General features: G+C 48.0%; 1 pseudogene; it reads right to left on the reverse strand.

The window, feature by feature from the left end:
- Positions 1-25298, reverse strand: part of LOC119967845 — a 156014-nt pseudogene that overhangs the window by 14733 nt on the left and 115983 nt on the right.

The following is a 25298-nucleotide window of genomic DNA, read 5'->3' on the forward strand; positions in this document are numbered from 1 at the left end:
ATGAATTTGTAAAACATTCTACATGAGCATTCACAGCACGTTACAAGTACATCAGCAGCAATCGGGATGAACCAACCTAGGACAGCATTCTCCAATTTGGAGACTAAAGATGGGAATCTTCGGTCACCCAGCCGTAGGTTTCTCGGTGACGCGCCATTTGCTGGCCAAGGATTCTCTCTTCCTGTCGCTTCTCAATGAGGGCTGGGATTCTCCATTTGGGAGACTATGGGCTGGATTTCCGATTTTGAGGCTATGGATGGAGAAAGTGTCTAGTTTTATGATAAAGATGTCCTGGTAGAGGGCTAGCAGCAGCGCCACGTAAAACGCCCTGCGTTCCCGACAGATACGGACGGAGAATTGCCGGGTCCGTGGCTGCTCATGCGCACGGCGATGAGCTGCAGCAGTCGCGCCGTACAACATGGCACCGGCCGCGCACGGACCTAACCTGCCAGATAGTGCCCCCTACCAGTCCTCCAGTCCCCACCGAAGCCCCCCCCAGCCAGCGGAATGGCTCCCCCCCCCCCGACTGGACACAGCCCGCAGCCGCCACGCGAGGTGAGCGAAAACTCAGAGCACATGTGTCCCACGCCATTGAGAAGTTGGCCCATTGGGGAATGGCTTTTAGGTGACATCCTGAGGCATTTTGGAGGGGGGTGGGACATCCGAAAACAGGCAACAACCCCGATTTTGGCGTCAAAAGAGATTCTCCGCCCGATCGGCGAATTCAATTTCGGCATCAGCAAGCGGAGAATCCCACACAATGTTCCCCAGCCGGAGGTGAATTGCAATTGATTTGTGCTTCCGCTGGGAGCACAGATCAGGAAGCAATTCACTATCATTCGCCATGCAATTTTATACATGGCGAGGATTGCAAGAGTTTCCTGAAGGAATCCCTCTATTGGGTCGCCACAGAGAGGTGCCGCAGCTGGCGACCCACTCACCCACCCACATCGTAAATAAAACCCTACCCCCACATTGCAAATCAGGCCCCCACCCCTAGATTTTCTGCATCCAAAGAACAAAGAACAATACAGCACAGGAATAGGCCCTTTGGCCCTCCAAGCCTGCGCCACCCATGGTACCTGCCTAAACTTAAACCGTCTGCACTGACGGAGTCCGTGTACTTCTATTCCCACCACATTCATATATTTGTCTAGATGTCCCTTAAATGCACCCCACACCTCAAATCAGCCATACTTGTCTTAGCCAGCTTTCCCAGGTCGTCGTTTTGCACCCTATAGGGCCCTCACAAGGTGTCCATTGCAATTGATTCTCGCACATCTGCGCCACAACAACACCCTTCATGTCAGCTCTCCTGCTCCCTCCCACCCACTCTAAGCCAAAGAAAGAAAAGAACTAAAACCCATTGCGCCCTCTTCATCACAATTGTCCCCACATCACTTTTGATTACTAGTTTCCTTGCCAGTATGGTGGCAACCACCTGAGGCCCTTAACTACCCCGGTCCCACCTCAGACTCGCTGAACGCTATGGGACCTCTCCCTTTACATTCGCCCGTATGAACCTGAAAGGAAACAACGCCCAATGTGAGAAAATAGGGACGAGAATAATAAAGGAAGAGGAAAAAAAGTAAAGAAGCATCAATCATACTGGCAACAACATAGTCCAAAGTACTTACAGATTTCCAATCCCACGATCATGCAAAACCTTGCTCGTTTCCTGCAGGATGTCTATTTAGAACTCCCGGTTCTGGTACGTGATCCACAGCCGGGCTGGGTACAATACCCAAAATTTCATGCCTTCCTTGTGTGGGGTCACTGTAACGTCTTAAATCCAGTCAGTTGCTTAGCCAGCTCCGCACCCAAATCCAGGTAAATGCGGACCACGTTCCCATCTCAGGTACATTTTTGTCTGCTTTGCCGAACACAGAATTTCCTCTTTATCCAGAAACCTGTGTAGATGCACCACCATCGCTCTCGGCTGCTCACCTGCCTTTAGTTTCCTCCTCAGCGCTCTGTGGGCTTGGTCCACCTCGAAGGGATGATCAAAGACCCTCTCTCCCATCAACTTTACCAACATCCGTGCGACGTAATCTGTGGCCTGTGAACCGCTGATTCTTTCTGGCAGCCCTACTATACGGAGAGTTTGACATTTCTCACTATTTTGAAGCTCATCCACTTTCTCACGCAGCTTCTTCTGTCTCTCTCCTACCAAAGTGATCTCTGCCTCCAAGAAGGCCAGCCAGTCCCCACGGTCGGCCACCGCCATCTTTTGAAGTCACGGGCCCTGGGACACCAGTCTTTGTTCCACCCTTTTAACAGCCACCCGAATCGGATCAGTTACCCTGGCAAGATCTTCCGAGGTTTCAAGTCTCTGTTGCTGAAATTTGAGTGTCAGAAAGTCGACCAGTTGATCGGTTGACCACTGCACCGAAAGTGCCGCCTCAGGGCCCACCGCCATCGTGCCTCTAGCCACGCTCGGAAGAAATCTCCCGGTCCATTTGTTGCCGCATTTGGTCAGCTATGAAGCCATATCCCAGACGAGGATCTCGTGCCCCTCATTAATCCGTTGCCTCCTTTTTGCAGTTTGCCCATATGTACTGGTGTTCAGGACCAAATCGTGCTACCTCACGTGGGAGCCGCAAAGTACGTGAGAACCCACACCATGGTCGCCACCGGGAGTCGGCTTATACATCATTTAAAGGACAAAATTCATACCTTCCACTCTCATGCAATCAGTGGACATTAATCTGCTGATGGTACTGACCAGAAAAGTTCTGAAACAGCACAGTTGGCGGCGGGCTCTGGAAACCCGGCCCACGGGTTTCCAGACAGTGTGTGGCAGCTTCAATGGGAAATCCCAATGACAAGTGGCGAGAGTATGGAATCCCACCATCAGTGAAAGGCACGCCAACGAGAAACACGCAGCTGGGGAGGGGGCTGGATAATCCAGCCTCTTATGAATTTGAGTTTGATGACAGAGTAATGACACTCAATTACAGTGGGAAAAAAACTTTATTCGACCTGAAATGAAGACCATTTCCTGTCATAGACATTTTGAACCCAGCTGTATATCTGATGCACCTGGAGGGAAGGAAAAGGGAGAGGCAGAGAAAAGAAATAGTCCCACATCAATCAGTTTAAAACTGTGGGAAGGTAAAGAATTCATTTGATTCGTTACAGATATGTATATCCTGCACTTCACATCCTGATATAAACGATCTGCCTGATCTTTTCCTCGACTATCAACATCTTACGAACAGGAAGAATGACGGGAATCAATGCTGCTTCCCAAGAAACAATGTGACTTAACACATTTTGGCAATTTCATGGATGTTGATGTAACTATAGTGACATGACTTTATGATTAGACCAAATATGGAGTGTTCGTGTGCTCTTTGATGTTAGGAACCTGGGGAATAAACTTGCGGGTTCACTTTAGATTATAGAAACAGAAAGAGGCCCATCGGCCCATCGAGTCTGCACCGACCTTCTGAAAGAGGTCCCATGCCCCTACCCTATTTCCTCAACCCAGTTACCCCACCTAACCTTTTGAACACTAGGGGAAATATAGCATGGCCAATCCACTACACCTGCGCATTTTTCAATCATTGGTCATCAAATTGAAAAATACGTTTGCAGGATTGGAAGGATAAAGTCAAAAATCAACTTGTGTATGTAGGTCAGGGCCAAGAAGTCTATTGCATCAGCACAAATGGCTTTTGGATGAGGCAGGGGACACACTGATAAAACATGGGACAAACTACTTTTGTTTCAAACCCCACTCAACTAAACCCCATTGGAAGGTTACCTACACACAATATCCCAGAACTGAGAATCAATTTTGGAATGCAGGGTCGGAGAATCGCTGGGGGGCGGTGTGAATCCCAGCCCCTCCGTCCACCGAATTCTCTGTCACCGAAGATTCGGCAGTGGCGGGAATCGCGCTCCACCGCTCGGCGGCCGCTCGCAGCAGCCCTCCCCGGCAATTCTCCGGCCCGCGATGTTCTTTGCCAGTCCTGCCGGCGTAGATTAGAATAGGTCCCTTACCGGCGGGACATGGCGGCGTTGGTGGGCTCCGGGGTCCTGGGGGGGTGAGGGGTGATCTGGCCCCGGGGGGGGTGCCCCCACGGTGGCCTGGCCCGCGATCGCGCACACCGATCCGCGGGCGGGCCTGTGCCGTGGGGGCACTCTTTTCCTACGCGGGGATGATGTCAGCAGCCGCTGATGCTCCCGTGCATGCGTGGACTCTCGCCGGCCGGCAGAGTCCCTTCAGCCCCAGCTGGCTGATGCATGATCAATAACTCTCGAAGCGAGATTGGAGGACAATTGAAGGCTTTATTGGACTAGATGTTCCCCCCAGCAGCGCAGGTACAGATTGCAGCAGTAGGGAGACACAGACTCTTATACACCGCCTTACTGGGCGGAACCAGCAGGCAGGCTTCACCAATGGTCTTACAGTATCAGGTAACTCCAACACCAATAGTCTTACAGCATCCAATCTAGTAATACCCCTAATAACGACTACCACACTGGCATGGCGCCAAAGGCCTTCCATGCCAGCCGGTGCGGCGCAAACCACTCTGGCGCCTGCTGAGCCCCTAAAGGTGCAGAAGGTTCCGCACCTTTTGGGGCGGGCTAATGCCGGAGTGGTTCACGCCACTCCGTCCCGCCAGGACCCCCCGCCCTGTCGGGTATGGGAGAATCCCGCCCCATAATTCAGCGAGGCCACCCAATACCCCCTTTGTCCCTGAACTTGTAAGGCATCATCAAAAAGAAATGAAGCTTCCCAAACAAATGTCGTTAAGAGGCAACACGATAATTAAAGGAGAGAGATGGAGGAATTAAAGAACTTGGAGATGAGGAAACCCATTATTGGCAAAGTGTTGTCAATACAAGTAAACACTGCTGGTTAAGAACTATTTCTATTATCGTTGTATTCATTTAAATAATAACCACAATTGTCGTTCTGTTCATCCTTTGTTACTTAAGAGTTTTCAGCAAGAGGCTACAAATTTATTCAGTTCATTTGGGCTGGAAGCCATTACTGATACTCAAGAGAAACCCATGAGATAAGTCTCGACATTAAGATTTATGGGTTGAACGTCCCATTGCCGAGAAACTTGAGAGAGAAACAACAAGTCAGAGCCAATGTACTTTAAAAAAATTAATAACTGACACTAACAATAATAGACAATGTTTTTTTTACATTAACACAAGTGCTCAAAATATATTGTTGAATATTCACTTGTTATAGACACAATCTGACCCAGTCTGGTACTTACTGCAGTTTCTGTATTTTACAGTCTGGATTCCTCAGAGCTGAAGACAGTTGTCCGACTCCTGAATCTCCCAGGTTATTAACACTCAGATTCAGAACTAACAGTTTACTGAAAGCGCTGGTGAGATCCTTGACACAGGATTCTGTGAGAGCATTATTAAATAGACTGGAGATCAAAGAGAGAGGAAAGAAAAACAGCAGTCAGTGTTTTTTTCCCCAGAATACGATTGTTAACAATACTAAAGTACAGGATGGGATTCTCAAACTTAACTTCCATTTATACAGAAGGCAAAATACTTTTTATGGTACAAATCTGGAATAGAAATAGAAGGTTCTGCAAATATTCAGTGGGTCAGGCAGTACCTATTAAGAGAGAAAGAGAGCTAATGTTCTAGTTTGATAAGCGTTCATTATAACTGGGAAATAACAGCAAATTAAGCTGGTTTAAGCTACAGGGAAGTGGGGATGGGGCATGAAAAGAACAAAACGGAAGTGCAAAATTTCAGGGTCCCCTGAGTCACTGGCAAAGAACATAAGAACATAAGAACATAAGAACTAGGAGCAGGAGTAGGCCATCTGGCCCCTCGAGCCTGCTCCGCCATTCAATGAGATCATGGCTGATCTTTTGTGGACTCAGCTACACTTTCCGGCCCGAACACCATAACCCTTAATCCCTTTATTCTTCAAAAAACTATCTATCTTTACCTTAAAAACATGTAATGAAGGAGCCTCAACTGCTTCACTGGGCAAGGAATTCCATAGATTCACAACCCTTTGGGTGAAGAAGTTCCTCCTAAACTCAGTCCTAAATCTACTTCCCCTTATTTTGAGGCTATGCCCGCTAGTTCTGCTGTCACCCGCCAGTGGAAACAACCTGCCCGCATCTATCCTATCTATTCCCTTCATAATTTTAAATGTTTCTATAAGATCCCCCCTCATCCTTCTAAATTCCAACGAGTACAGTCCCAGTCTACTCAACCTCTCCTCATAATCCAACCCCTTCAGCTCTGGGATTAACCTAGTGAATCTCCTCTGCACACCCTCCAGTGCCAGTATGTCATTTCTCAAGTAAGGAGACCAAAACTGAACACAATACTCCAGGTGTGGCCGCACTAACACCTTATACAATTGCAACATAACCTCCCTAGTCTTAAACTCCATCCCTCTAGCAATGAAGGACAAAATTCCATTTGCCTTCTTAATCACCGGTTGCACTTGTAAACCAACCTTCTGTGACTCATGCACTAGCACACCCAAGTCTCTCTGAACAGCGGCATGCTTTAATATTTTATCGTTTAAATAATAATCCCGTTTGCTGTTATTCCTACCAAAATGGATAACCTCACATTTGTCAACATTGTATTCCATCTGCCAGACCCGAGCCCATTCACTTAACCTATCCAAATCCCTCTGCAGACTTCCAGTATCCTCTGCACTTTTCGCTTTACCACTCATCTTAGTGTCATCTGCAAACTTGGACACATTGCCCTTGGTCCCCAACTCCAAATCATCAATGTAAATTGTGAACAATTGTGGGCCCAACACGGATCCCTGAGGGACACCACTAGCTACTGATTGCCAACCAGAGAAACACCCATTTATCCAACTCTTTGCTTTCTATTAATTAACCAATCCTCTATCCATGCTACTACTTTACCCTTAATGCCATGCATCTTTATCTTATGCAGCAACCTTTTGTGTGGCACCTTGTCAAAGGCTTTCTGGAAATCCAGATATACCACATCCATCGGCTCCCCGTTATCTACTGCACTGGTAATGTCCTCAAAAAATTCCACTAAATTAGTGAGGCATGACCTGCCTTTAACGAACCCATGCTGCGTCTGCCCAATGGGACAATTTCTATCCAGATGCCTCGCAATTTCTTCCTTGATGATAGATTCCAGCATCTTCCCTATTACCGAAGTTAAACTCACTGGCCTATAATTTCCTGCTTTCTGCCTACCTCCTTTTTTAAACAGTGGCGTCACGTTTGCTAATTTCCAATCCACCGGGACCACCCCAGAGTCTAGTGAATTTCGGTAAATTATCACTAGTGCATCTGCAATTTCCCTAGCCATCTCTTTTAGCACTCTGGGATGCATTCCATCAGGGCCAGGAGACTTGTCTACCTTTAGCCCCATTAGCTTGCCCATCACTCCCTCCTTAGTGATAACAATCCTCTCAAGGTCCTCACGTGTCATAGCCTCATTTCTATCAGTCGCTGGCATGTTATTTGTGTCTTCCACTGTGAAGACCGACCCAAAAAACCTGTTCAGTTCCTCAGCCATTTCCTCATTTCCCATTATTAAAACTCCCTTCTCATCCTCTAAAGGACCAATATTTACCTTAGCCACTCTTTTTTGTCTTATATATTTGTAAAAACTTTTACTGTCTGTTTTTATATTCTGAGCAAGTTTACTCTCATACTCTATCTTACCACGAGATGGTCAATGTTTCAGGAATGGAGATTGTAGTGGGGCTGAAATGATGCGAGAAAAACATTTTTCATTCAGGAGGCACGGTGGCACAGTGGTTAGCACTGCTACTGCTGCTTCACAGCATCAGGGACCCGGGTTCAATTCCAGTCTTGCATGACTGCGTGGAATTTGTACATTCTCCCTGTGCCTGTGTGCATTTTGTCCTGGCGCTCCGGTTGCCTCCCAGAATCCAAAGATATGCAAGTTAGGTGGTTAGGCCATGCTCAATTGCCTCTTAGTATCCAAAAGTTAGGTGGAGCTATTGGATTGTGGGGATAGGCTGGATGCTCCTTCAGAGAGTAGGTTCAGACTTGACGGGCCGAATTGTCTTCCTCTGCACTGTAGTGATTCTATGATTTTAATCTGCCAGTGCTTTGAGTCTGGAATGCACTGATTGGAAGTGAAGTGTAGGAGAGGCAGGCTGAAGCATTCAAGAGGGAATTCGATGTTTATTTGGACAGAAACATCCTGCAAGGGAACGCGGAAAAGACAGGAACATGGCGTTAAGTCATAATCCTCATTTGGAATGCTGGTCAGACACGATGGGCTGAATGGCCTCCTTGTGCACTGTAACAATTCTATGAAGATAATGCTTGAGGATTTATTAATATACACACAGAGGCTGGAAGTGTGGCAGGTAATTTAGCCATTACCTGCAAAGGATCATTCACATCTGTCTTCAGTAGAGAATGTTAATTTGTTAACTTGAAGTTTTAGAGACGCACCTTAGGAAATGCAGGTCAGCAGGAGGAGTCTGGGCTGTCAGAGCCGGCCAATTAATGTCTGACAAGCGAAGGGAAGCTGCCCACTCCGGCAGCGCAGGCAGAATCACAGAATTGTTACAGAGCAGGAGGAGGCCATTTAGCCCATGGTGTCAGCACTGACTCTCCGAATGAGCAATTCACTCAGTGTCATTCCCCAGCCTACTCTCTGTAACACTGCACATTCTTCCTTTTCAGATTCCAGTCCAATTCGCTTTGAACTGCTTCAATTGAGCTGTCAGGCAGTGCATTCCAGACATTAACAACTGACTGCAAGGTGGTGACATCATATTTAAAGGCAGCAGTTCTGGAGAGACCAGTGAGGGAGCCCTGGTTACTGAACAAATAGTTGACTGGAAAAAGGAAGATTAAACTTTACTCGCAATTCAGAGATGCCTCTCTGGAGGTGTGGTCCAAGCTGCTCTGATTCAGAGAGAGGTCCTGTTCCCTCTCGACTGGAGGGAGAGATGGGTTCCCTCAATCTAAGAGAGTCTGGATGGAGATTGCTGAGAACCTGAGAAAGAGTGGGGCACGTGGTTGCAGTGTGGCTGTGGCGAATGTAATATCTGTTAATATATATGTTAATTCACACTATTGTAAGCGCAGTAGCGCTGTCCTACCACTAGGGGGAGTAGCGCTGGGAGCACTTAGGAACTTGTACTGGGCTCCACCCTTGGTTCCGCCCATGACTCCTTCCCCCTAGTGCCGCTGTATAAGTACTCGTGTCCAGAGTCAGCCTGGGTCACTACGAGTTCATCGACAGGTAACAGGCTGGCTCTGAAGTAAGTCGACTAGAGCCTAGATTCACATCGGAAACACGTGTCTGGTGAATTGATGGTTCCATCAGTGGTAAAAGGAGCAATGACCTGGCGTGTTCTGACAAGTTGAGTGAAGCAGCTCATAGCATTTTACTTGAGACATATGGGGTCAGATGAGGATGAAAATTAAACTGATAGATAGGTCACCCCACCCAGGCACTGGCAATACGCAGGCAGCAGCATCGACTGTCACAGATGTGTCAGCCTCACTGTGGAGCACCCCGGTCAGTCAGAGTTGTCTCCTGCATAATGGAGTAGTCCCATGCAGGAGGCATCTCTAAATCGCTGGCTTTGATAGCAGACCAAGCAGGCCAGCAGCACGGTTCGATTCCCGTACCAGCATCCCCGGACAGGCGCCGGAATGTGGCGACTAGGGGCTTTTCACAGTAACTTCATTGAAGCCTACTCGTGACAATAAGCGATTTTCATTTCATTTCATGTGATATAGAGTCAGGTTGCCACCAGCATACGGAAGTGTGGGTCTTTGATGGGCAAGCAACAACGGAAATATATATGTTTGTATAAGAGAGTACATGGTGTCAGGGATTAAACAAACGATGGTGTCAGCGTCCAAATCTGGTCCAAAGAAGGTGGCGAGCTGGAACTGGGAGACCTGGAGATAGGGCGGGTTGTGGAGCTGAGGGTGAGTGGTCGAATGGATAGGCACAGGAGACCCTCTGGTAACCACAACACATTGAGCTTATGTGTCCACCACTGGTCATTTGGAGTAGGCTGGAGGACGTGCCGAAATGTAACATTCCCCCACAACCTCCGTACAAAATATCTGTGGAATTGCCTTGTGTTCAGAGAGCGAAATAACAGGAGTTATAGAAAATGCTGTCTTGCATTTATAACGTCTGTTCCCTGGGACATTGTTCCCGGGAAGGCCTTTCCTGTCCAAGGCCGAAAAACTCAGGAACATGCTGCAGTGCACCATTCACATCCAGCCCAAGTCAGCAGGTGGAGCAAGAAAGGTGCGGCGGCAGTTCAGGGTAAATAGCTGAGAGCGGAATTGCAATCCAAGTCTGATTACAATCCAACGCACATTATGGCTCTATCATTGACACTGCTGATAACAGAGTTTTGATTTATTATTCTAATAGCAGCACTTAAAATACACTGTCAGATAACCACTCATTATCAACAAAATCTCACAAAATCTGGTATTTACCTTAGTTTCTGTATTTTACACTCCGGATTCCTCAGAGCCACAGACAGTAGTTTCACTCCTGAATCTCTCAGTTTATTATTTCCCAGGTTCAGATCCGTAAGTGACCGGTTTGTACTGAGAGCGGAGGCAAGTTCCTCGGCACAAGAATCTGTGAGATCGTTATTATCCAGCCTGGAGATCAGAGAGACAGAGAGAGTCATAACAGAAATCAAGGTCAATCCCCAGTATTTTTCAGAATACCATTATTCGAAATAACAATGAACTATTTTGGATACTCAAGGTGTCACAACTTCCATTTATACAAAAGGCAAAATACTATTGATGCTGTAAATCTGAAATTGAATACAATACAGCAGCAATATTCTGCAGGTCAGGCACTTTCCGCGAGGGAGAGAAACAGAGTTTTAGTTTGATGAGATTTTATTAGAACTGGGAAATAGCAGCAAATTAAATTATTTTAAGTGACAGGGAAATGGAGATGGGAGCAGTGGTGAGTGACAAAGATAGAACAAAATGAAAGTGCAGAAGTGATTAAATAATAAAAAGGATGATGGTGCAAGGCAAAAGTGCAGGATCCCCATGTCCTTACCCTGAGTCACGAGGAGTAACATCGGATGGTCAGTGACTCCGGAATGGAGCTTTGAGTGGGGATGAAGATAATGTCTGGGAATCAACTAGTATTTGGACCAGAAGCTGAGATGTGGCAGTGGTTATGAAATTTAGACATAGTCTACATAGCTTGAGGGACACTACTTAGCAAACGTTGTGGCAAGAGGAGGAGGCGAAACTTCATAAACTTCCATAGTTGGAATGGAGGTCAAAACGGCTGACATTAACATAATTCTAGCCACCGAACTAACTGAGCTAACCAACTCCAGACTACAGCCAGAACCGACCAATTAATGTGTGAGAGGGGAAGGGAAACCGTGCACTCAGGCAGCGCAGGCAGAATCACAACAGAGTTGTTACAGAACAAGAGGAGGCCATTTAGCCATGCTATTGCTTTGGCGCTCTCAATGAGCAATTAACAAGTGTCATTCCCCCCCCTTCTAACCATCACTCTGCACATTCTTTCTTTTCAGATTACAGTCCAATTCCTTTAGGAATGCGTGAATTCAACGTTGTTTCCACCACACTCTCAGACAGAGCATTCCAGGCCTTACTCACTGAGGGGGCGTCCCGGTTTAGGCAATGCTGACATCATATTTAAAGGCAGCCAGAAGTACTTTCAAAGGCAGCTGCTCTGGAGAGACCAGCGAAGTGGTCCTGGTTACTAAACAAAGGATTGAAATGACAGGAAGCGAATTAAAGGTTACTCTCCAATTCAGTGACACGTCCCTGGAGGTGTTCCTCCAGGCAGCTCTGGTTTGGAAGGAAGTCCTGTTCCTTGAGTGTGGGAGAAAAACATCAGTCCGTCAATCCAAACAAGTCTGGATGGAAGTTACTGAGGACCTGGTCATGCAATGGGCACGCAGTCACAGTTTGGCAAAGGGGTCAATAATTTGATATGTTCTGGAAAGGTGAGTGCAGCACAGAGTATAAAACTTACAGCATTCCATGTGAATAGGTTTGTGGTGGTATGACTAAGGTGTTTACCGTACCTCAGAGCAGTGCTGCCAATGGTGCAGAAGACACGCTGCCCATTGCTCAGGCAGGTCATGTGCCTCTCTGCTAATTGTCTGAGGCTAGTCATGTGACTGCTCACCGATTGGCCGAGAGGCCGGGAACCCCGCCTACAAGGGTATAAGAACCCGTACCAGCTGGCAGTCGGCCTTTCTCTGTAAGTCGACTGCCGGGCACACAACTAGTTCATTAAAGCCTGTTGTTTGGAACTTTTTCACGACTTGAGTCCAATTGATGGTGCATCAATTTAATGTACTAGAATTTTGAAATGGAGCTACGGATCAAGCCAGACTGCCTCTGCATCAGCCCGCATGCTACAAACGCGTCAGCAACTTAAAACATTGGCTGGCGTGCTTCAACAGCTACCTCACTACTACAGACAATCAACCAACAAAGGAGCAGAAACTCCACATTCTCCACTCGTGCATGGGCACCGCCGTTTACTCGATGATAGAGGACGAACAGGACTATGGTGCCACCATGGACCTACTAAAAGGACATTTCATCAGGCCAGTAAACCACGTCTACGCGCGGCACCTCCTGGTAACAAGGCAACAATTCCCCGGTGAGTCCCTCGACGAATTCTATCGGGCCCTCATTGTCCTAGGGAGAAATTGCGCCTACCCGCAAGTCACTGCAGTGGAGCACACCAAACTGCTAATCAGGGATGCCTTCGTCGCGGGCATGCAATCCTCTCAGATACGCCAACGGCTTCTAGAAAAGGACACTTTAAGTCTCGCTGAGGCACGGACCCTCGCATCCTCCTTGGAGGTTGCCGACCGAAACGCCTGCGCATATGCCCCCGGCCGCCCCTTGGGCAGCATGGCACGCAACTCCCTCACCCCCGCCAATTCTGACCCCCCCCCAGACCTGCCCTGCGGGATGCCCCGATATAACAGCGGGGCCCCGTGGGCTTTTCTGTGGCCAGGCCAAGCATCCCCGCCCGCGCTGCCCGGACCCGCACCACAGTCTGCAAACGCTGCGGCAAAAGGGCCACTATTCAGTGGTCTGCCACGGTTGCTACTGTTCCGCACAGTGACCGCGGATTGCCCCCCCCCCCCGCGCTCCTCCAGGGCCCCGTGCGGCCCGCGGACCTCTCTGCTCCCGCTCCCCACCATCACGATGACCCACGGGCGCCGCCATTTGGGGCCCCGACTCCACGCGCAAGCCCCGGGCGCCGCCATCTTGCTCACCCCCCCCCCCCCCCCCATGTGCGGCCGACGGGCGCCACCATCTTGGGTCGGCATGGAGGACCCCCACCAGTGAATACTCCATGGGAGAAGATGACTCAGAGTTCCTGCCATGACTCGCCGTAGTGACACTGGACCAATCGCGGCCCCGCATGCTCTCCACGGCGACTACACAAATTCTCCTCAATGGACACGAGACGAGCTGCCTACTGGACTCCGGGAGCACAGAGAGTTTGTCCACCCTGACACGGTAAGACGCTGCGCGCTCCCTGTTCACCCAGTTAAGCACAAAATCGCTCTGGCTTCAGGTTCCCACTCAGTCCAAATCACCCTGGTGCTGCGTAGCGGACCTCACGGTCCGGGGAGGGTTTTAAAAAATTATAAACTTCTCGTCCTTCCCCGTCTCTGCGCACCGGCACTTTTAGGACTGGACTTCCAGTGCAACCTGCAGAGCTTAACCTTCAAATTCGGCGGCCCTATTCCACCCCTTTCTGTCTGCAGCCTCGCGTCCCTCAAGGTTGACCCCCTTTCCTTGTTTGCGAACCTCACCCCGGATTGCAAACCCGTCGCCACTAGGAGCAGTCGATACAGAGCCCAGGACCGGACCTTCATCAGGTCCGAGGTCCAAAGGCTGCTGAAGGAAGGAGTCATTGAGGCCAGTAACAGTCCCTGGCGAGCCCAAGTGCTGGTGGTTAGGACTGGGGAGAAAAACCGGATGATCATTGACTACAGTCAGACCATCAACAGGTTTACGCAGCTGGACGCGTATCCTCTACCCCGTATCTCCGACCTGGTTAACAGGATCGCGAAGTACAAAGTCTTCTCCACTGTGGACCTTAAGTCCGCCTATCACCAGCTGCCCATCCGCGCGAGTGACCGAAAGTACACTGCGTTTGAAGCGAGTGGGCGCCTCTACCACTTTCTAAGGGTTCCATTCGGTGTCACAAATGGGGTCTCAGTCTTCCAACGGGAGATGGACCGAATGGTGGACCAATACGGTTTACGGGCAGCCTTCCCGTATCTCGACAATGTCACCATCTGCGGCCACGACCAGCAGGACCATGACATCAACCTCCGCAAATTCCTCCGTACCGCAAAACTCCTTAACCTCACATACAATAAGGATAAGTGCGTGTTGAGCACCGACCGTCTAGCCATCCTCGGCTACGTAGTGATAGGCCCCGATCCCGAACGCATGCGCCCCCTAATGGAACTCCCCCTCCCCAACTCCCTCAAAGCCCTCAAACGCTGTCTGGGCTTCTTTTCTTATTATGCCCAGTGGGTCCCTAACTACGCCGACAAAGCCCGCCCCCCTCATCCAGTCCAAAGCGTTCCTCCTGTCGATGGAGGCCCGCCAGGCCTTTAGCCGCATCAATGCAGATATCACAAAGGCCACGATGCGTGCTATTGACGAGTCCCTCCCATTCCAGGGTCGAGAGCGACGCGTCCGATGTAGCTCTGGCGGCCACCAAAACCAAGCTGGGCCTTCTTCTCCCGGACCCTCCACGCTTCCGAAATCCGCCATTCCTCGGTGGAAAAGGAGGCACAGGCCATAGTCGAAGCTGTGCAACATTGGAGGCACTATCTGGCCGGCAGGAGATTCACCCTCCTCACAAACCAACGGTCAGTGGCCTTTAGGTTCGATAACGCACAGAGGGGCATGATCAAGAACGACAAGATCTTGCGGTGGCGAATCGAGTTGTCCACGTACAACTATGATATCTTGTATCATCCTGGAAAGCTCAACGAGCCTCCTGATGACCTGTCCGCGTGGATAGCGTGTAGTACGTGTAGTATCCCGACGGACGACAGGGCACGGTCTCCCTTCGGTACCTGGCACCCGCCGGCGTGCGGCCACAACCCCCAGCACCAACACCCCCCTCCAGTCCCGACCGCCCCGGCACCCCCAGCGCTCCGCAACCCAACGCACAGGAACCCCCTCCCCCGACCAGAGCTTCGTTAGCACCGACCAGGGGTACGGACACAGGACCACGACCGCCGCTCCCGGAGTCAGGGACGACCACCAGCTCCGACGATCCAGCAGGACATCGAAGGCACCCATCAGGACTGTATCGAGTCGATTTGATGTTCAACTGGACTTTATTGGACTCTTCGTGTTTGTACAGTGTTCCTTGCATATTCCTTTTCGTTTTTTGCTCCTTGTTGTTCGTACGTACACTGTGTGCGGTATTGTTTGTTTTCTTTTACATTCGTCGCGGGCCAGTGGGCAGCCACCAGATACCTCGGTACACCTAGTTCTCTCTAGTCATACTACCAGTTCTACGGGCCCCCCTTTTTTTCTCTCCCCCCCACCCGCTTCTTTCTCCACAAGGGGTGAATGTGGTGGTATGACTAGGGTGTTTACGGTACCTCAGAGCAGTGCTGTCATTGGTGCAGAAGACTCGCTGCCCATTGGCTCAGGCAGGTCATGTGCCTCTCTGCCAATTGGCTGAGGCTAGTCATGTGACTATTGGCCGGTAGCCCTGCCTATGAGGCGGGGTATAAGAACCCGTACCAGCTGGCAGTCGGCCTTTCTCTGTAAGTCGACTGCCGGGCACACAACTAGTTCATTAAAGCCTGATATTTGGAACTTCTTCACGACTCGAGTCCAATTGATGGTGCATCAAGGGTGAATTGGATTGGATTGGATTGGATTTGTTTATTGTCACGTGTACTGAGGTACAGTGAAAAGTATTTTTCTGCAAGCAGCTCAACAGATCATTCAGTACATGGGAAGAAAAGGGAATTGAACAGAATCAGAAAATACATGAGAATACATAATAGGGCAACACAAGATATACAATGTAACTACATAAGCATTGGCATCGGATGAAGCAGACAGGGTGTAGTGTTAATGAGGACAGTCCATAAAAGGGTCATTTAGGAGTCTGGTGACAGTGGGGAAGAAGCTGTTTTTGAGTCTGTTCGTCCGTGTTCTCAGACTTCTGAATCTCCTGCCCGATGGAAGAAGTTGGAAAGTGAGTAAGGCCGGGTGGAGGGATCCTTGATTATGCTGCCTGCTTTCCCCCGGCAGCGGGAGGTGTAAGATGGAATCAATGGATGGGAGGCAGGTTCGTGTGATGGACTGGGCGGTATTCACGACTCTCTGAAGTTCCTTGCGATCCTGGGCCGAGCAGTTGCCATACCAGGCTGTGATGCAGCCCGAGAGGATGCTCTCTATAGTGCATCTGTAAAAGTTGGTAAGGGTTAATGGGACATGCCAAATTTCCTTAGTTTCCTGAGGAAGTAAGGCGCTGTTGTGCTTTCTTGGTGATTAGCGTCGACATGAGTGGACCAGGATAGATTTTTGTGAATAGGTGGAAAGGTCAACCCGATCCAGCAGTGGCAATGCCCAGACAGCAGCATTGACTGTCAGAGACATGTCAACCTCCCTATGAAGGATCTCAATCACTGCCTTATCGAGTGGTCACATGCAGGATATATCCCTAAGGAGACATGATAGACAGTCAGGCTGGCCACCAGCATAGGGTAGTGTGCGTCTTTGATGGATGAATATAAGAGGGTTACGAAGGAATAGGGTGTAATTACAACACTTTATTAGGCAGATAATGACTAGGTCACTTAGGGAGTCTTAGGGATTTTTTTAACTTAAACTATAGTATATTAGAACAGTAGAAGAAAATTCCCAATCAGGGATAAAGGCACCAACCAGCAAAATGCTGATGTGGCAAATGAACAAACGTTGCTAACTGAATGTTTACATAGCGATCAGTCTAACTGCTGCTTTAGTGGCCTGAGAAAACTTGTTTTGCTGGCTATCGCCTACAAGAACATCAATGACAGGTTTTTGCTGTCTAATGTTGTTTTGTGACTCAGCAAACTGGTTTTCCAAGCCACCTGCGAGACCCCGAATAACATGGTTTTCGAAGAGCGAAAGACACCAACACAAACAGGAAGGAAAGAGATGAGGGAAAGAGCCATAGAAAGAAAAGGATAGAAAATTGTCCTCTGTCTGGGTGAACACCTATAACTTGTTTAATGTAAAGTTTAAACCAGCCAACATTCAAATGTAAAGTAATCTATTGCCTAGGTTACTTGCAATGTATAATATTACTTGATTTCTCAGTTGGGTAGAGTCTGCTCTGGAGATTCTTCTCAGGGGTTGTCTCACCAAAACGCATTGGCTCGTAAAAAGGCTCATTCTGTACTGAGTTCCCTCAGATTATTTTCTTATAATAGCCTTGCACTACACCAATTGGGCAATTGGCAAACAGGATACTCGTATCGGATCATCAGGACAGCTCTGCAGAAAGGGCGTTAGCATCAAGTAGCAACCTGTGTTATCCGAAGCAGCAGAACTGTCAAACTGTGTTTCAAAGAAATTCAAACCGCTAGGATTCAAGAGATAGGTTTTGAAAGTAGCTATATGTTTAGAAATTGTGGGCAGCACGGTGGCCTAGTGGTAGCACAACCGCCTCACGGCGCTGAGGTCCCAGGTTCGATCCCGGCTCTGGGTCACTGTCCGTGTGGAGTTTACACATTCCCCCCCCCCCTCCGTGTCTGCGTGGGTTTCGCCCCCACAACCCAAAAATGTGCAGAGTAGGTGGATTGGCCATGCTACATTGCCCCTTAATTGGGAAAAATATTGGGTAATCTAAATTTATAAAAAAAAATGTTTAGAAATTGTTAGGCCAGTCTGTGCCCCCCCCCCCCCCCCCCCCCCACACCCCCGGGTGCTGCTGCTATTGACCAAGATCCTATCTTTGGAGCCAGGAAGTCCAGAAAAGGCTGCCATCGTTATGAGAACCCTTGTACTGATCCTCTCAGGGCAAATTTTGACCCTTTCCAATTTATAAATCCCGCCATGTCACTGATCCAGGTCTCCACACTTGGGGGCCTCGCATCCTTCCACTGTAGCAGGATCCTTCGTCGGGCTACTAGGGCCGCAAAGGCCAGGACACCGGCCTCCTTCACCTCCTGCACTCCCCGGCTCTACCGCAACTCCAAAAATCGGGAGTCCCCACCTGGTTTGACCCTGGATCCAACCACCCTCGAAACCGTCCCCGCCACCCCCTTCCAGAATTCTTCCAGTGCTGGCATGCCCAGAACATATGGTCGTGGTTCGACTGGCCTCCCCGCAACATCTGGTGCACCTATCCTCACCCCCAAAGAACCTACTCATCCTAGTCCCGGACATGTGGGCCCGGTGCAGCACCTTAAATTGGATGAGACTAAGCTCGCACATGAGGAGGAGAGTTGACTCTCTCCAAGGCATCCGCCCAAGTCCCGTCCTCTATCTGCTCCCCGAGTTCCTCCTCCCATTTAGCCTTCAGCTCCTCCACTGACGACTCCTCCACATCCTGCATTACCTTATAGATGTCAGACACCTTCCCACACCCCCGAAAGCACTCTGTCCATCGTCCCCCAAGAGGGCAGCAAAGGGAATCCCCTCTACCTGTCGCCTAGCAAATGCCTTAACCTGCAAGTATCTGAACATGTTCCCTTGGGTTAAGCCCAAATTTATCTTCCAGGTCCCCCAGGCCCGCAAACATCCCGCCAATAAACAGGTCCCTCAATTTACTGATGCCCGCCCTTTGCCACCCCCTAAATCCCCCATCCTTGTTCCCCGGGATGAACCAATGATTGCCACCCAGTGGAGCCTCCATCGAGCCCCCTGTTTCCCCCCGATGCCGTCTCCACTGTCCCCAGATTCTTAGGGTCGCCACCACCACCGGGCTCGTGGTAAACCTCTTAGGGGAGAGCGGCAACGGCGCCGTTACCATGGCACCTAGGCTCGTACCTCTACATGACGCCATCTCCATTCTTTTCCACGCCGCCCCTCCCCCCTCCATCACCCATTTACGCACCATTGACACATTGGCCGCCTAATAGTACCCCAGAAGGTTGGGCAGCGCCAGCCCGCCTCTATCCCTCCCTCGCTCCAGGAACACCCTCTTCACTCTCGGAGTCCCATGTGCCCACACAAAGGTCAAAATACTGCTAGTCACTCTCCTAAAGAAGGCCCTGGGGATAAAGATGAAACTGTTGAGATTTTGTTAATACATCTCAAATTATTTCTTGAACCTTTAGTCGAGGAACCAATGTTGGAAATTAATGGGGAAAAGGACAGGCAGAAGAAATGAAACTGAGGCAAAATTGAAGCAAATAGAACAAGAGAAGTTTTTAAAAATTACACGAAAGGACGCAAATGCGTGCCAGGCTTCTCCGCCCATTCCACACCCTTTTAGGTTTTGTACAAAAAGACCATTTCAGATAACAGCTGATTTGTTTTGCCCAGAAGCTTGCGTGACTATGATTATGTATCTGTCTATGTTCATTCATAGAAGGTTTAATTGTGGACTTGTGCGGATGCAACAACACCAGTTAATTGTAGAAATTTGAAGCATACTCCGGAGGCATTTGCAATAAGTGTGAAAATTATATTGCATTTGTCACATCTTCCCCTCCCCCCATAAGGAACAAATGTTGTTGTAGGTGGTAATTTGCTTGGTTGGGAAAACACCTGATATTTTGAATCAAGAAAAAATGGTGATGCCTATAAAATCAGGCATTGGAAATTGACTTAAATGGAACAAAATAATTTCAGTTATAATGAAGTTAAAAGGGGAATTGGGGAAAACAATAATGTTAGTTGTGATAGTTACAGGAGGCAAGATGTTGACGACATGTTGCACCAGTTGATTGGGTGCCTGAACAAATTATAAAGCAATCTGTTTCCCACCTAGTCACAAGTAAGGTTAAGATAATTTGGAAAACAGTACGGAATTAAGTTCACAGCCCACATTATAGCTCAGATGCTGTGTGAAAAGGCAGCAAAAACAGAGAGAAATGAAGTGCAAATTCTTTTCTGTATAAATGAATCCATTGAGTGTCTGTAAGTACTGTTTCGTTTCAGCAAACTAATGATTTGATAACCCCCTGTCGTCTGGCCTTGTATGTCGTTTCGGTTCTATCCCTTGCTTGTTTAATGTGAGTATCGCATATTTTTAGGGGTACTTAGAATTGTGAAAGTGATACTGCGTCTGTCTAAATTTGAAGGAAGGGACGGTGAGTTTGCAGTGTTCAGCCCAGCCTATGGGATCCAATAGCTGTGAGAGAACATTGAGAATAAACTATTTGAATTTTTTAGCAGTGAGGAGTGTGTTTTGCTTTTGTCTGATGTGAATGTTCATGGGTTTGTTTTATTATTGGTTTTGGCAAATAAAAAGAATGAAAATATGAGTCAAAGTGACTACGGAAGACTGGGACCCACCCTGAATCCCAGATAAGCTTAAGGAATGTTCGAATAAACAAATTAACGGAAAAGAGACAATAGAAATATTGATTTGTGTAAATGTTACCTTGATATTTGTCAGTCAGGAAAATCAGAGGTAGGGCCAGCTTATTCATCAAAAGGGACAATTACTAAAGGAACACAGGGCACTTTGAAACAGACTTGCCGACACTTCTAACAGAGCTCGGAGTTTAGACTGAGAAATTAATCAATGCCACCTCAAGCACACTGGACCCGTGTTTTGTTTAGAACATGGATCTGGAGGGGCTTCCGGGGAAGGGGATGTGCTGAGAGGACGCACGAAAGGGTGGCTCTACTCATGGATCGTCCACACATGAAATAAACTCCTAGGACATGCATAAATGCATAATACACAATGTAAACATGTAGACACAGGCATCAGCTGAAGCATATAGAGTTTAGTACTACTCTGTGGAAGATGTGTGAAGCGATCAGCAGTCGATAAGAGGCTCATTCAGAATCTGGTAACAGCTGTTTTCGAACCTGTTGGCACATGTTCTCAGACTTTTGTATCTCCTGCCCGATGGATGAGGTTGCAAGAGGAGAATGACCTAACACCTAGGAATTTGAAGCTGTCAACCATCTCCACGTCGGCCCGTTGTTGCAGACAGGGGTGTGTACGATACTTTGCTCCTCAAGTCAATGATCGGCTCCTTAGTTTTGCTGACGTTGAGGGAGAGATTGTTGTCGTGATACCACTCCACAGGTTCTCTATCTCCCTCCTGTATTCTGACTCATCATTATTCGAGATCCGACCCACTACGGTCGTGTCATCAACAAACCTGTAGATGGAGTTGGTGCCAAATGTTGCCACATAGTTTTTGTGGTACAGGAAGTATAGTAGGGGCTGAGTGCGCAGCTTCCGTGGGGTCTGGTATTGATGATTATCGTGGAGGAGGTGGAGATGGGGAATGAGATTTCAGTTAATGCGGGAATAAGACAAGGGATCAAGTGTACTAAAGGACCTACAATACAGATGGTCTGAGCACATGCCTTTACAAACCTAAGCTGGATGCCGGAGCAATATATTAATCTTTATTATTGTCACAAGTAGGCTTACATTAAACACTGCAATGAAGTTACTGTGAAAAGCCCCTTGTCGCCCCTCTCAGGCACCTGTTCGGGTACACAGAGGGAGAATTCAGAATGGTCCAATTCACCTAACAGCATGGCTTTTGGGGCTTGTGGGAGGAAACCGGAGCACCCGGTGGAAACCCACGCAAACACGGGGAGAATGTGCAGACTCCGCACAGACAGTGATCCAAGCCGGGAATCGAACCTGCGACCCTAGTTCTATAATGATGGCGATGGGGAAGTAAAGGATACAATAGGCATTTGCAAGTTGCCTACCTTGGGTGAAACCAAGGTCAAACGCGGGAGACTGTAAGAGGGGAACCAATGAATACAGTTTAATTATAACGATGTATTAAGGCAGACAATAATTACAGACTAGCAAGGGTCTTAGGGATTTTTGAACTTACATTGTGCATTATAGTAGAAGTGAAGAAGAAAATTCCAGTGAGGATAACACCAACCAGTAGCATGCTGATCGGCAAACGATAAAAGCACACCTGCGAGAACCTCTATAAAATGATTTACACTTTTTTTAGTGACCTTTGCAAAGGTTTTCCCCAATCCTCAAAAACATGTTTTCCAGTTCAACTGGGATGTTAGTGACCTAGCAACTTGTTTTCCACGCTACCTGTGGCCATCAATAAATGTTTTTCTGTCTATTTTTCTGGACCTAAAGATGCAGACAAAACTAACAATGTTATCAAGAGAAGATATTAGGAAAAGTGCCATAGAAAGAAAAGGGTAGAAAATATTCACTCTGCGGGGAGATCACCTTACCATGTTTAATGTTAAGTTGAAACCAGACAATGTTCAAATGTAACGGGAGCTTTGCCTACGTGACCTACAATGTATAAATATTACTAGATTTCTCAGCTTGTAGAGTCAGCTCCGGAAACCTTTCTTTCAGTTTGTGCTCTCCAAAAGCGTTGGCTGATAAATACTCCTTCTGTATCTCAGTACCCTCAGATTATTTTGTATCATAGTCTCGCCCTACAACAGCGAGTAACAATGGGAATGTCTGTGCTTGTAGAATAGAGCACACAATGCAAGAGAATTAACAAAAAGTTGTGGCAGAGTCCTTACTGAACCACCCTTGCGTGAATAGAAGATGAAGCGCTGGAGCTGGGAGACCTGGAAACAGGGCGGGAAAGCGCTGATGGTGAGAGGTGTTGTGGGGTTGAGACTGAGTGGTCGGATGGATAGACACAGGACATCTTCCGGCGACCAAAAAATGTAGGGCTAGGACCAGTAGCACTGATCACATGGAGCAGTTTGGAGGAGGTGCCAGAATGGATATTGCCCTCTCATCACTCTTCACAAGTAATGGGCTATGTAAAGATAAGGTAAAGCCCCCATAGTCTCAGATGACTAGACGCTGCTTTCTCCTATGAGGGGGGAGAGCTGACTGGTGGTAGTTTTACCCGAGGATCACCACAACTCAGACGAGGGGTCAGGTTGAGAAGGCGGGCCTTCATGAATAACCGATGTGGGAGGGTGACAGCCATCCACCTGTGAGCAGGTGAAGGGGTCTTCAGAGGGTGCATTGTCACATTATTCCACTACACCCTTGGCGCAAAGATCTGTGGGACAGACAGACAATGACATTGCCTTGGGATCAGAGAGAGAAATAACAGGAGTCCATAAATTCCGTACCTTTAGACACCATACCTGGGGAGGTTGGGAATACTCCAAGAAGACCTCGGGAAGATGCCACGTAAGGATTGCATGACAATTGCCCCAATATCAAACTCCTGTTGGATAATTGCCTTGCAATGGAAACCATCTGATACTCCGATTGGAATTTCAAATTTCTGACTGTTTTACAGTAATAAGAGGCCCAGAAAATGTTGGAACAATTTACACCACTCATCTCTCCTGTGCAACTATAGTACTGACTATCCTGATCATCCAAGGGACTCCTACAAGTGTAGGGACCGATCCACAAGTCCCAGAAAAAAAACACCTCCATGATTCACCCCCACCCTGAGCCAACCACACTTCCCATCCCAACTACCCCATTAAACCTGTAAAAAAGGCTGGCGGGACTTAGTTAACTTGAACTCTCCTGCTCTCCACTCCACTGAAGGACTCGGGGAGGTGCTGCACCTTTGTCAACTGGCCCGAGTCAGAAGGTGGAGTGGGAAGTCAAGCTTCATTTGATGGTAAATGGCTAGGAGAGGAATGGGAATCTGACTCTGATTTCCACTCCATGTTATGTAGATTTCTAGGGCTGACATTGATGAGAATGGACAAAGGTTATTTATTATACTAAAAACAGTGCCCAAAATATATTGTTAGATATCCAGTTATTATAAACACAATCACAGATAGTCTGGTATAGTCAGATGGTACTTACTGCAGTTTCTGTATTTTTAAGTCCTGGTTGTTCAATGCCTTAGACAGTAGTTTCACTCCTGAATCTCCCAGTTTGTTAATACCCAGGTTCAGATCTATTAGCGTCCGGTTTCCACTGAGAAAGGAGGTGAGATTCCCGATACAAGAATCTGTGAGAGTGTTATTATTCAGCCTAGAGATCAGAGAAATAAAAATAACAGGAAATAGTGTAAATCACCAATGATTTTAGAATATATAGAATAGAATCATAGAATCCCTACAGTGCAGAAAGAGGCCATTATGCCCATCTAGTCTGCACCTAGACCAAATCCCCCATCCTATCCCCAGAACCCCACCTCGGGGAAATTTAGCCAATTTACCTAACCTGGACATCTTTAGAATATGGGAGAAAACCGGAGAACCCAGAGGAAACCCAAGTAGACACGGGAAGAATGTACAAACACAACACAATCACCCGAGATCGGAATCAAACCCCGGTCTCTGGCGCTGTGAGACAGCAGTGCTAAACGTACTATCCTGGCATACTATTGGTAACAATAATAAGGTACATGGTGGGAACCTCAAACGCAATTTCCATTAACACGGAAGGCAAAACACTATTGATGCTGTAAATCTGGTAGCACGGTAGCATAGTGGTTAGCACAATTGCTTCACAGCTCCTGGGTCCCAGGTTCGATTCCCGGTTTGGGTCACTATCTGTGTGGAGTCTGCACGTTCTCCTCGTGTGTGCGTGGGTTTCCTCCGGGTGCTCCGGTTTCCTCCCACAGTCCAAAGATATGCAGGTTAGGTGAATTGGCCATGCTAAATTGCCTTTTGTGTCCAAAATTGCCCTTAGTGTTGGGTGGGGTTACTGGGTTAAGGGGATAGGGTGGAGCTGTGGGCTTGGGTAGGGTGCTCTTTCCAAGAGCCGGTGCAGACTCGATGGGCTGAATAGCCTCCTTCTGCACTGTAAATTCTATGATCTAAATCTGAAATATAAGTAGAATTTGCTGGAAATATTCATCAGGTCAGATAGTACTTGTGAAGGGATAAGCAGTTATTGTTTCAGATTGATATGGTTTAATTAGAATTGGGAGATAGCAGAAAGAAAGTGAACTTGTTTTAAGAGACAGGGAAATGGAAATGTGGGTGACAAGGGAAGAACAAAATGGAGTGATTAAATGACAAAATGGATGATGGTGCAAGACGGGTAACAGCATCGCTATGTGTCCTTATCCTGAGTCACTAGGGAGGGACACAAAATGGCAATGGCTCAGGGCGGAGTTTTTAGTACAGATAACGTTAATTGTTGGGAAATTACCACCATTTGGTTGA

Source organism: Scyliorhinus canicula, chromosome 6 (assembly GCF_902713615.1).
Source record: "Scyliorhinus canicula chromosome 6, sScyCan1.1, whole genome shotgun sequence".
Lineage (NCBI taxonomy): Eukaryota > Metazoa > Chordata > Chondrichthyes > Carcharhiniformes > Scyliorhinidae > Scyliorhinus > Scyliorhinus canicula.